We start from the raw sequence: 13276 nt of genomic DNA, 5'->3' as shown, positions 1-13276 counted from the left end.
CCAAAGTGCTAGGATTGCAAGCGTGCACCACCACATCCAGTCAGGGGGTTTATTTTCTAATAGGGATTTTTTTTTTTTTTTTTCCATTTAGGCAAAAAAAAACACTCTTGTGATTTATCTGGGCTAGTTGTTACAGTTCTAGTATCCATTCTGTTATGGAGAGGGAAGACTTCCTGGATCTTAAGCTTTGTAGAAGTCTTGGTTCCAGCAGACTCCACTTTGCCTCCATCTCTTGCCTTTATACGGAGGTTAAAACCCCAACCTCTGACCATTAGGATTCATATCTGGATCAGATATAGAGCTCCAGATGGTGATGTCATTCCCCTGAAAACTTAAACTTGAGGCTTTCAGTCTCTCCTTATTTCTAGTTGCTTTAAAATATTTTCTCCAATCGAGACCATCCTGGCTAACACAGTGAAACCCCGTCTCTACTAAAAAATACAAAAAACTAGCCGGGCGAGGTGGCGGGCGCCTGTAGTCCCAGCTACTCAGGAGGCTGAGGTAGGAGAATGGCGTGAACCCGGGAGGCGGAGCTTGCAGTGAGCTGAGATCCGGCCACAGCACTCCAGCCTGGGCCACAAAGCGAGACTCCGTCTCAAAAAAAAAAAAAATTTTCTCCAGTATATTAAAGTTTTTGTAGCAGATGGGTAACCTTGTTAGCTCAATTTACTATTTTCTAATCCCAGAAATCCTCTCTAGGTCTTTTTTCCAGATATGATACTTGTATTATTTTAAGTTTTTAAACAAAAATAAAATAAATACATAATTTTTAATAAAACAGAAAAATTCAATTCAAACTAATTAAATCTACAAAGGAAGCTTGCTTCAAGTAACTCAAAAGTCCAGAAATAATGTGAACCGATATAGTTCAATCGCGCCTCACTCTGTTTCTCTGTAATTTTCCCATCATATGCTGGCTTTGTCCTCCAGCTAACTCTTCTCATGGAGGCAAGATCATTTGCAGCAGTAATATAAAGCCATATGCATTCTTGTTCCCTATTGGAGACAGAGAAGTTCCACAATCATTAATCAAAAGTGTTGAGCTACTTAATATTTGTACCACCTCAGAACCAATCCCTGCGGTTGGAGAAACACAAACCATAGTTGGCTAAAGCCTGGGTCACCTGAACCAATCGTTGAGGCAAATGACATAAAACCTCTATTATCCCAAATGGCTTAGGTCTCACTTCTGGGGCTCACCTAAACCATATAGCAGCCACACAAGAGAGGAAGTATCCAATGAATGTTAGACAACCATAATATCTACTTTACTCTAAGTTACATATCCCCCCAACCTTTACCTATGCAGGTTGCTGTTTGAACCCAAGGATAGAACTTTACATTAATTTCTGTTAAATTTCAAGTTAGCTTTGCACAATTCTACAACAGAGTTGAGGATTATCATTTGCTTTGTTTTTGTATATCAGTTCCTATTCCTCATTTTCTACTTTATATAAATAATTAAATTTCATCCAGTTTTTTTATTACTATGTCAAGCACAAAAGACCCAATCAAACACTTACCAAATTTGCAGTTATATTTGAAATCACCTAGATATAAAAAGCAAGCTTATGTAATAGTGTTCATCAAATGTGTTTAAGGAGAACCTGGAGAGCACATCCAAAATACAAACTATCACTCTTGAAAAACAGCAGAAAATGAAGCATAAAATACTAAGTTGATTAATAGCTTCAAAAAATACCTCATATATATTAGGATTCTTTGAACAGAGAAAATAAACTATGGTTTCAAACATGAGGCACAAATTAAAAATCACAAAGTTAAGCAGTAGAAATAACATATGCATTGGATGGCAATAGGGCTGCTTGTCATGTGGGCAGCCCTATGTATTGTGCTGCAAGAGGAGTAACAGCAGAGATGCATTTATTTATTTCATGGTGATTAAAGATGTTCCCTAGCCGCAATGAGTTTACCAGCTAGTAAGAAAAATTTGAGAAGAGCATTTTGCACTGCTGCACTTTTTCTAAAACGTAGTTTTTTATTACTCTAATCTTCCATAATCTATAGTGATGCAGATGGCTAATATTTTGTTCACAGAGTATAAATCAGACATCAGTAGTTACCCCTAAGAGACAAATGTTTTATTTTGCTATGTGAAGTGTTTCATAAATTTTACTGAAAGTGATACCCCAATGTAAATTGCTTTGGTTGAAATTAATTATCATTTAATATCTATCAAAATTAATACAAATGTAGAAGCTACATGCTGGCATTTTATTATAGTCAATATTTATATTCTTTGAAGACAGCTATTTCTGGCCAAAATAATATGTAAAATAGTCCATAATTTGAGACATCAACATTGAGAAAATGAATTGATTGAAATGAATTGAAAATTGAAATAGCTTTATAGAATATAAAGATGTCTGTGCATGTGAGGTGTATGTGTGTGTGTGTCCAGGAATCAATTTCTATGTCAGTAACTATTTTATCTACACAGGCCAACTCCTCTTACGTGTTCATGATATTGGGTCAATAATGGCTTCTCACCTTGTGAAATTTGGGCAATAGAATCCCTTTCAGGCAAAATTCCACTAGTGAGTTTGCCTTAGAGGAAATCACTAAGTTCCTTCCTACATATCTTCTTTTCCATAGCAACAGGAATAAGAGACAAAATAGGCCTACTTAATGTGCAAAATATGTGCCATGCTTCTAAGTGCCACTAGTCCAAAAAGGAAGCCATTTTTGTTTCAGTACTATTAAGTCTTTTAACATTTTCTTGCCGTACTCTATACGGCAGGTTATATTCTTCATATGTGAGGGTTTTGTCAATTATCCAGGGTGAATATAAACATAACTCAATTGTTTAGCATAAAGATAAAGAGCAAATACAAATACCTCTGACAGCCTAGCTCTGCCACTGGCCAGTTGCTTAATTTTATGAGCTTCAGTATATTCATTTAAGTGTGTTAGATATATACATAAAATGAAAGTAATAATAATACCTTTCTGCCAGATTCAGTATTGCAAACTGACCTAAGCCAAACTGTCTATTTAGCAATTATTGGGGGTTTTTTGGTAAATGTCAAAAGCCTCCCTGATAGATTCACAATCAGAAGTAGGTAGAGGCATCTTCCACTACTCCACAATTTCCTTCCTGGTTGCATATTATAATGAAAACAAGTGTTAGACAAAATGATACCAAAATGCACCAATAATTACTAGCAAGCAAACAGACAAAAAAAAAAGCCACATAGTTTATTCTTGTAAGTTTGAGAAAGGCCTTGTCTCTGTGTCCAAGTCCTCCAAAAATCACCTTGCATTAAAGGCTCTTCATACACAGGGCCTCTGTATAAGTACCTGGTCATCCTAAAGACTGGCCAGAGAGGCCCCTGTGGAAGATACCAATGAATATGCTCTTTCACTCATCCACTCACTTACATAGATCATGGAAGAGACTTTAACACGAGACCAAAAGTTTAAGTCCAAAATTACAAAATGAGAGGATTTACTTTGTCATTCACATACACTTTGCCATAGTCTACAAAGAGTCAAAATTTTAGTTTCACAAAACTACAAGAATGGAACAGATTTTCATAGCTGAGCCCAGAACTACAAAAAGATACCATATTGTACATAAAATTCTAACTTCTGTTGAAATGGTGAGCATGTTTGCAAATATCTTGATGTATGATGTGTCAGATAATATGACTTGTTTTTCAGATCACCATAAATACTGAGCATAGAAAAATATACACAAAAAAACATATATAGCATTAGGAAAAACTGGGAGGGTTGCTTTTGGTTATAACTTCTAGACTGGCAGTCTTACTTGTCACATTCAATTTGTACTCAGACTTTAATGGCTTAAGCAGCATTCCAAATCTCTCCTCCCATTTGGCCCCAACCCCAATAAGAAAGAGACCCACATCTAAATTTCTAAAAGATAAGAATATTCAGCACCCTCTAGAAAACACTGGAACTTACTGGAAAAAGTCAGTTGTTTGAATGGCAAGGTAGCTGAGTGTTCTAAAATTCAAGAAACAATTGACTCACTGCCCCTCATACTGTGATGAAATATGTAGTACCTGTCAGGCCTTGGGCCAAAATGAAAACTGTCCAGAAGAATGTCTATTGTTACTGAGCTATGCTGTAACATCTCAAGAGAAATCATTGAACACAGAATTGAACATCTTTATACCCCTTTACTTAACCCAAACCTACTCCTTGAATTATCCTCAAGTGTAATGAAATGATTAAATGAGATGTTACATGTAAAATAGCACAATGCTTGGTAGAGAAAAAGCGTTCAATAAATAATAGCAATGTTGAATCTGATGCTGACAATGATGATGAGTATTGCCATTGAAACAGAAGATCATGACTGGGCCTTGAATAAACTAGGCTTCCCAAAAATCCTACCCGCAGAAGGAGGGAAATGAACTAAGCCTAGCAGGAAACTTCCATGATGGCTATTCGTCCCCGGAACCCAACTGAGCTCAGGAGAGGCAACAGAGTCCTCCATAAACCACAAGGACATAAGACCAAACCGAGCACTAGACCACAAAGGGAAGTCACTTGGGAGAATGGATGCACTGGGTGCCAGTTTGCTCTTATCACAATGTTGAGAAAGTTTGGTTATAAAGACTATAAATCGTAGATCTTAAAATGCAAATGAAGAAGAATAGCTTTACAGTGGATTACAGAATGGATACATAAAGAATCCCCTTTTATTTCTTCAGTACATGGCAAGTCTGGGCTTTGTTTTCCCATATTCTAAGTGAAAGTCTCTGAAAACCATGGATCTACCAAAAGAGCTCCCAATGAGGCAGTGAGCAAATATTTTATTTGGCATTACCATAAGCTTAAAACCATGCTAAGGGTGATTCAATATGCAAAAGAAATATGACTTTTTTCTGCTTTCAAAGAGTTTATGAACAAAATGAGGAGGCAAGGAAAACACAAGTGAAGTAATAGTAAAAAAACCAATATTGTATATATAAACATATATATAATAAGTTTTGTACAAAAACCACAAATGCCTTAGAAGATCATGAAGAAAGAAATCAAAGAGGACAGAGTTACCACGAGAAGTCTCAGTTAAGAGGCAAGATTTCAGCATGAACCTTAAATAACGAGTAGGATTTTTATGGATCAAAGAAAAGACATTCCCAGTGAGAGAACTGACACAAACAAGGGCACAGAAGTTTGACTAAATATACAAAGACTAGCCTATCACAACAGAGGTTAAATGTAAGGAAGAAGTGAGGGTTGAAATTAGAAAGAAGGGACTCCAAATATAAAAGGCCTTAAAAACACTAAAATAAATATGAATTTGTGTGGAAGAAGTAGGAAGCCACTGAAGATGTCTAGCAGGAGCCAATTTAGTTGTGAAGCACAATATTAATGGGTATATGGTAAACTGAAAAATAGCCTGCCAAAGAAATCTACATCCTAATCTCCAGAGCCTGTGAATATGTTATACCTTACACAGCAAGAAAGACTACATATGTGATTATGTTAAGGATTTTGAGATGTGGAGATTATTCTGGATTATCCGGTGGGGCCTATGTAATCACAGCAGTCCTTATAAGAGGGAAGAAAGAGGGTCAGAGTGATATGGAGCCATGCCCCCAGAAAGGCTGGCAGCCTCTAAGCTAGGAATGGTGAAGTATGATTTCTCCTCTAAAGTCTCTGGAAGAAGCAGCCCTGTCAATACCTTGATTTTAGCCTGTAAGACACATTTTAGACTTCCGCCCTCAGAACTATAATACATCTGTGTTATCTTAAAGCCACTACATTGGTGGTAATTTATCAAAGAAATAGGACATTAATACAGGACAGATGTGGTGAAAGTCTGAACTCAAGAAGGTTAATCACCAAATGAACCTAACAGACATCCACAGAACTCTACACCCAGAAACAACAGAATTTACATTCTTCTCATCTGCATATGGCACAGGCTCTAAAATTGACTACACAATCAGCCATAACACAATACTCAGCAAATTTTTAAAAACCAAAATCATACCAACCACATTCTCAGACCACAGTGCAATAAAAATAGAAATCAATACGAAGAAGATTACTCAAAGCCATACAATTATATGGAAATTACACAACCTGCTTCTGAATGGCCTCTGGGTAAATGATGAAATTAAGGCATAAACCAACAAATCATTTGAAAGTAATGAGAACAAAGATATAATATACCAGAATCTCTGGGACATAGCTAAAGCAGTATTAAGACGAAAAATTATAGCACTAAACACCCACATCAAAAAGTTAGAAAGATCTCAATTTAACAAACTAACATCACACCTTGAGGAACTAGAAAAACAAGAGCAAATCAAGCCCAAAGCTAGCAGAAGACAATAAATCACCAAAAGCAGAGCTGAATTGAATGAAACTGAGTCATGAAAAACCATACAAAAGAGTAATGAAACAGAAGTTGTTTTTTGAAAGAATAAATAAGATAGATGGCTAGCTAGACTAACAAAGAAAAAGAGAAAGAAAATCCAAATAAACACAATAGGAAATGATAAAGGAGACATTACCACTAACCCCACAGAAATATAAAAAACCATCAGAGACTATTAGAACACCTCTATGCACACAAACTAGAAAACCTAGAAAAAAATGGATAAATTCCTGGAAACACAATCTTCCAAGACTGAACAAGGAAGAAATTCAAACCCGGAATAGATCAATAACGAGTTTAGAAATTGAATAAGTAATAGAAATCCTACCAATCAGAAAGCCCAGGACCAGACAGATTCACAGACAAATTCTATTAGATGTACAAAAAACAGCTAATACCATTTCTACTGAAACTATTCTAAAAAATTGAGGAGGAGGGACTCCTCTCCAACTCATTTGATGAGGCCAGCATCATTTTGATATTGAAACCCGGCAGAGAAAGACAAAAAAAAAAAAAAAGAGAAACTTCAGGCCAATAGCCTTGATAAACATAGATACAAAAATCCTCAACAAAATATTTGCAAACCAAATCCAGCAACACATCAAAAAGCTAATTCACTGTGATTAAGTAGGCTTTATTCCTGGAATACAAGGTTGATTCAACATATGCAAATCAATAAATGTGATTCATCACATAACAGAATTAAAAACAAAAACCACACAATCAATAGATGCAGAAAAGTCTTTTGATAAAATTTAGCATCCCTTCATATTAAAAATCCTCAAAAAACTAGGCATTGAAGGAACATACCTCAAAATAATAAAAGCCATTTATGACAGACCCACAACCAACATCACACTGAATAGGCAAAAGCTGAAAGCATTCCCCTGGAGAACTAGAGCAAGACAAGGATATCCACTTTTACTACTCCTATTCAACATAATACTGGAAGTCCTAGCCAGAGCAATCAGTCAAGAGAAAGAAATAAAAGGCATACAAATAGGAAGTCAGGAAGTCAAATTATCTCTGTTTGCAGACTATCTGATTTTATACCTAGAAAACTCCACACATGGTCTCTGCTCAAAAGCTCCTAGATTTGACAAACAACTTCAGCAAAGTCTCAAGATACAAAATCAATGTATAAAAATCAAGATCATTTCTATACACTAATACTCTGCAAGCTGAATGCCAAATCAAGAATGCAATCTCATTCACAATAGCCACAAAAAATTAAAATAAAATACCTAGGAACACAGCTAACCAGGGAGGTGAAAGAATTCTACAACAACTCTACAAAGCACAGCTCAAATATATCAGATGTAACACAAATGAATGGAAAAATTTTCCATTTTGATGGATAGGAAGAATCAACCTTATTAAAATGGCCACATGGCCCAAAGCAATTTATAGATTCAATGCTATTCCCATCAAACTACCAATAACATTTTTCACAAAATTGGGGGAAAAAAATTTAATTCATATAGAACCAAAAAAAGAGCCTGAATAGCCAAGGCAATCCTAACCAAAAAGAACAAAGCTGAAGATATCACATTATCGTAATTCAAACTATGCTATAAGGCTACAATAACCAAAACAGCATGGTACTGGTACAAAAACAGACACATAGACCAATGGAACAGGATAAAAAGCCCAGAAATAAAGCTGTGCACCTATGACCATCTGATCTTTGACAAAGTCAACAATAAATGGAACTCTCTATTCAATAAATAGCGCTGGGATAACTGGCTAGCCATATGCAGAAGGTTGAAACTGAACTCCTTCCTTACACTATATACAAAAATCAACTCAAGATGGATTAAAGACTTAAGTGTAAAACCTAAAACTATAAAAACCCTTGAAGAAAACCTAGTAAATATAGTTCTAGACATAGGCCCTGGCAAAGATTTTATGACAAACACACCAAAATCAGTTGCAACAAACACAAAAACTGACAAATGAAACCAAATTAAACTAAAGAGTTTCTTCACAGCAAAAGAAACTATCAACAGAGCAAATAGACAACCTACAGACTGGGAGAAAGTATTCATAAACTATGCATCTGACAAAGGTGTAATATCCAGAATTTATAAGAAAAACAAATTAGCAAGCAGGAAATAACCCCATTAAAACATGGGCAAAGGACATGAACAGATACTTTTCAAGAGAAGACATATACACATGTCTTGTGGGCAACAAGCATATGAAGAAGAGATCATCATCACTGATCACTAGTGAAATGCAAATCAAAACCACAATAAGATACCTCTCACACCAGTCAGAATGGCTAGTATTAAAAAGTCAAAAGCTGGGCACAGTGGTCATGCCTGTAATCCCAACACTTTGGGAGGCCAAGGTGGGTGGATAACCTGAGATCAGGAGTTTGAGACCAGCCTGATCAACATGGTGAAACCCTGTCTGTACTAAAAATACAAAAATTAGCCGGGCATGGTGGCACACGCCTGTAATCCCAGCTACTCGGGAGGCTGAGGCAGGAGAATCGCTTGAATCCAGGAGGCAAAAGTTGCAGTGAGCGGGGATCATGCCACTGCACTCCAACCTGGGCAACAGAGCAAGACTGTGTCTAAAAAAAAAAAAGTAAAAAAATAACAGATGCTGGCAAGGCTGTGGAGAAAAGGGTCTGCTTATACACTGCTGGTGGGAATGTAAATTAGTTCAGTCATTATGGAAAGCAGTTTGGCGATTTCTCAAAGAACTTCAAACAGAACTACCATTCAACCCAGCAATCTCATTATTTAGTATACACCAAAAGGAATATAAATCGTTTTACCATAAAGATATACGCATACGTATGTTCATCACAGCACTATTCACAATAGCAAAGACATGGAATCAACCTAAATGCCCATCAGTGTTAGACTGGATCAAGAAAATATAGTATATATACACAAGAAAATACTACACAGCCATTAAAAAAAAAAAAAAAACACGAGATAATGTCCTTTGCGGCAGCATAAATGGAGCTGAAGGCCATTATCTTAAGCTTGCAGAAACAGAAAACCAAACATCCCATGTTCTTACTTATAAGTGGGAGCTAAACATTGATACACATGGACACAAAGAAGGGGACAATAGACACCAGGGCCTGCTTGAGGGTGGAAGTTGAGAGGAGGGTGAGGATCGGAAAACAACCTATCAGGTACTATGTTTATTACCCGGCTCACAAAACACACCAAACCCCCACAACACACAATTTATCTACAGAACAAACCTGTATGTGTATCCTTAAAACTAAAATAAATGTGTTTTTTGTTTTTTGTTTTTTTAAGAAAAGAACGTCAGGCACAGGGGTTTTTATCTAGGCAACGTAGACAGGATCCACTAGCCAATAATTCTTATAATCTTATCCCATAGAACATTCACATAGTTATTTGTGCCTTCTCTCTCAAAGACTACATTAACGATTTATCCCAACAATCCTATTTCTATAAGAAAGCTATTATCTCAAGTTTGCTTGCTACCAGAAAACTGAAAATCCTGTAAGAACCAACTAAAAGTTTATACGTATGTAGAATCCGAAATCTTGTTTACATGAACGTGCTTTGGAAAGTTATAAATCATTTTAGAGAATTCAGCAAATAGTAACACCAAGAAAAACTTGTGCATGCATTTTGTAATCATGGAAGAGTCAAAATTCTACAGGTAGGAAACAGGGTGATAATACTACTCACCTGCAAACACATGCTAGCCTTCATGAAGAAGAAAGGATGACTTCAAGGGCAGAGCCTTCAGCCCAGAGGGCAAAGCTGCAAAACAGAGGATTATTCCCAAGCCTTGAAACCTAATGTTGTTTGCCCTGCTGGATTTCAAAGTCACTTGAAACTGATGACTCCTTTTTTCCTTTCATTTTCTCCCCTTCTGAACTGGAATGTCTGTATCTGTTATCCTATGCCTGTCCCACCACTGTATTTGGAGAACAAATAACTTGCTTCTTGAGTTGAGTTCACAGCTTCCCAGATGGAGATGAATTGTGCCTCAGGATGAATTATACCCAAAGCTTTACCCAGACCTGATGAGATTTGGGACTTTTGAGCTGATGAAATTTAGATGAGATTTTGGACATTGAGTTGATGCTGTAATGGATTGAGACCTCTGGAGATGGGATGAGATGAATGTATTTTACATGTGGATGGAAGTAAAGATTTGGGGGGCAGAGGTGGACTGTGGATGGTAGAATAAAAACCCCCAAAGATGTCCATATCCTAACCCCTAAAACCTGCAGATAATGTTACCTTATATGGCAAAAGTGACATTAAAGAGAGGATTATGTTAAGGATCTTGAGACAAAGAAATTATCTGGATTATCTTGATGGACCCAACATAATCATAGGGGTTAGAGCAGCAATAGGAAATGAATACAGATGCCCACCAAGGACATATGTTAAAAATACCCTAGTCTGAGAGGTTAATGTTAAATAATAGTGCAACATCAATTGATTTCTCAATATGAGTCGCATTTTTTCACAGAACCTACTTTAAGCATTAAAGCTTAATGAAATACTCTGGGTGCATAAGGTTAATTAATCTGGATAGAGAGCCTGTATGTATCTAAGACTGCAGTTTTCCACTCCAAGCCAATTCTTGGTAGCTTACCAGCACCATGCTGCCTCTGGAAGGAGGCTAATTACAAAACTGGACGTCTCTATCCAGGGAGTTAAAATCTAACATCCAAGAACAAAGAGAAATCAGAAGCCAGTTCAGCATGGAATCCCTGTCAAGGGCTTCTCGGAAAACAGAGCAGCAGTGGATCTTTCTCTCCTAGCCAGAACACCAAAGCCATCGAAGCAGGGGAGATGGGTGCCTGAATAAAGTAACTTTGCTTTTTCTTACAATGCTGGAGAGGAACATGGCATTCGTGTGGATATTCTTTTCACTCTGAGCAGAAGGTCCTGGCAAAAAAAATCTAGAAATTGTCCACTATAAATTGTTTGGTTTCATTTCTCCTCTTTCATGAGGTCATGGTGATATTATACTCTCGGAATTCCTCGTTTCATCTGCTTCCTTTCCACTGACAGTTCATAAAGAATGGGCCACACTAGAAATAAAGTCTAAGCAGTTATTTCTTAAAATGGTCTGGGAGTTTGGGCTCCATGTACCTTGCAGTGGATACCAGAGAGAATTTTTTTTAACTGTGATCATTTCAGTGCCCTGGGCTGCACCCAGATTCCTATGTGGTTCTTTGAGATCTGAGCTAATAACTTAGGAAGTCATAGGAGAAAGGTTCATTAACCAGATACAAAAATTGCATAAGGGACTTTTCCTGCCTGTTTGCTATTCTTAATAATAAAAATGGTTGCCCTTTATAGGTTTGTACAAAGGACCAAACTCTATGTGCACTTTCTGTACATATTCTTGTTAAACGCTCTCCCAAAACATTGCATAGTAGATATTACTACCTCTGCTTTATGAATTAAAAACATAAGATTTAGCTCTTTCCGTCTCAGGTCGCCGCTGCGAGAAGAGCCGCCGCCATGTCTGCGCATCTGCAATGGATGGTCGTGCGGAACTGCTCCAGTTTCCTGATCAAGAGGAATAAGCAGACCTACAGTACGGAGCCCAATAACTTGAAGGCCCGCAATTCCTTCCGCTACAACGGGCTGATTCACCACAAGACCGTGGGCGTGGAGCCGGCAGCCGACGGCAAAGGTGTCCTGGTGGTCATTAAGCGGAGATCCGGCCAGCGGAAGCCTGCCACCTCCTACGTGCGGACCACCATCAACAAGAACGCTCGCGCCACGCTCAGCAGCATCAGACACATGATCCGCAAGAACAAGTACCGCCCCGACCTGCGCATGGCGGCCATCCGCAGGGCCAGCGCCGTCCTGCGCAGCCAGAAGCCTGTGACGGTGAAGAGGAAGCGGACCCGCCCCACCAAGAGCTCCTGAGCCCCCTGCCCCCAAAGCAATAAAGAGTCCGCTGGCTTTCTCAAAAAAAAAAAAAAAAAAAAAGCATAAGATTTAGAAACCTTAATTTGTGCCTGATGCCTACTAAAAAGACAGAGGAAGGATTAGAACACTGGTCTCTAAGCCCAGAAACTGCATTCATAACTACTATTTACTACTGCTTCCCTAGTTTATTTCTGTGGTGAGAAGCAAATGTTACGTTTTGAATTAAAATTATTCAATAGCAAAATATTTTATTGTTAACTGAAGAAAATTTTTATTCATGATTTCTGTGAACCTGTGACCTTTCTCTGCATCCAGAGCTCTGAAGGACTTTGGGTATGTTTATGCTATAAGCAATCATAGATTATGAACTAAGTCTCCCCACCAGACCAGACAAAGACACCACAGGCTTCAGGAAGATATATTAGACACTGAAGTATTTCCTTAAGAACGTGGCCTGTGTATATCCCTAGTCTCTGAGGACTGAACCCTGAAGCCCCTAGATTTGTTAAGGGTTTGAAAGCAGAAAATGCCTTTGTTCCCAAATAGAACCTGTGGAAGTGGCAAATGTCCTGAAGAAGTGTTCCAGGACCTTCCATGACAAACATAGTATTGGAGAAATACAGCAGAAATGACTACAAGGGCAGAGCTGAGAAAGTCAGCGTGAAAGCCTCTGAATGTTTCCCCATCCCCAGGAAGGTTTGACAGAGCTAGGGAGAGGCACATCTGGAGAGATTTTGTGGATGGTCATCAGACAATGTGGCTGTCATTTGCAAGGACAAACCTACCTAAGAGAAGGTGAAGGTTGTCTGACTAGATGTCTGACTCAGGAGGTGACAACCAAGGACCAGCCCCTGACTCACCATCACCACCTCTCACTCACTTGCTTTCACTTAGCAATTCTGCTGGCAGATGAGGTGGAAAAATCCAGAATTGACCAAGATGATCTTGAATTAATTTTTGACTCGGTGCAATGTGAGATTACTCTGAA

At 38.0% G+C, this 13276-nt stretch overlaps 1 pseudogene across 1 annotated transcript; it reads left to right on the top strand.

The window, feature by feature from the left end:
• The first annotated feature begins 11827 nt into the window (after positions 1–11827).
• Positions 11828–12348, top strand: LOC105512576 (annotated as a pseudogene). Its single transcript, XR_001001874.1, has one exon. The product of XR_001001874.1 is annotated as a 60S ribosomal protein L28 pseudogene (transcript).
• Positions 12349–13276: the final 928 nt, after the last annotated feature.

The sequence above is a fragment of the Colobus angolensis genome, unplaced genomic scaffold (assembly GCF_000951035.1).
Source record: "Colobus angolensis palliatus isolate OR3802 unplaced genomic scaffold, Cang.pa_1.0 Scaffold215, whole genome shotgun sequence".
NCBI classification, from domain to species: domain Eukaryota; kingdom Metazoa; phylum Chordata; class Mammalia; order Primates; family Cercopithecidae; genus Colobus; species Colobus angolensis.
Note: the sequence above shows the minus strand (reverse complement) of the source record. Positions and strands in the feature narration are given on the sequence as shown.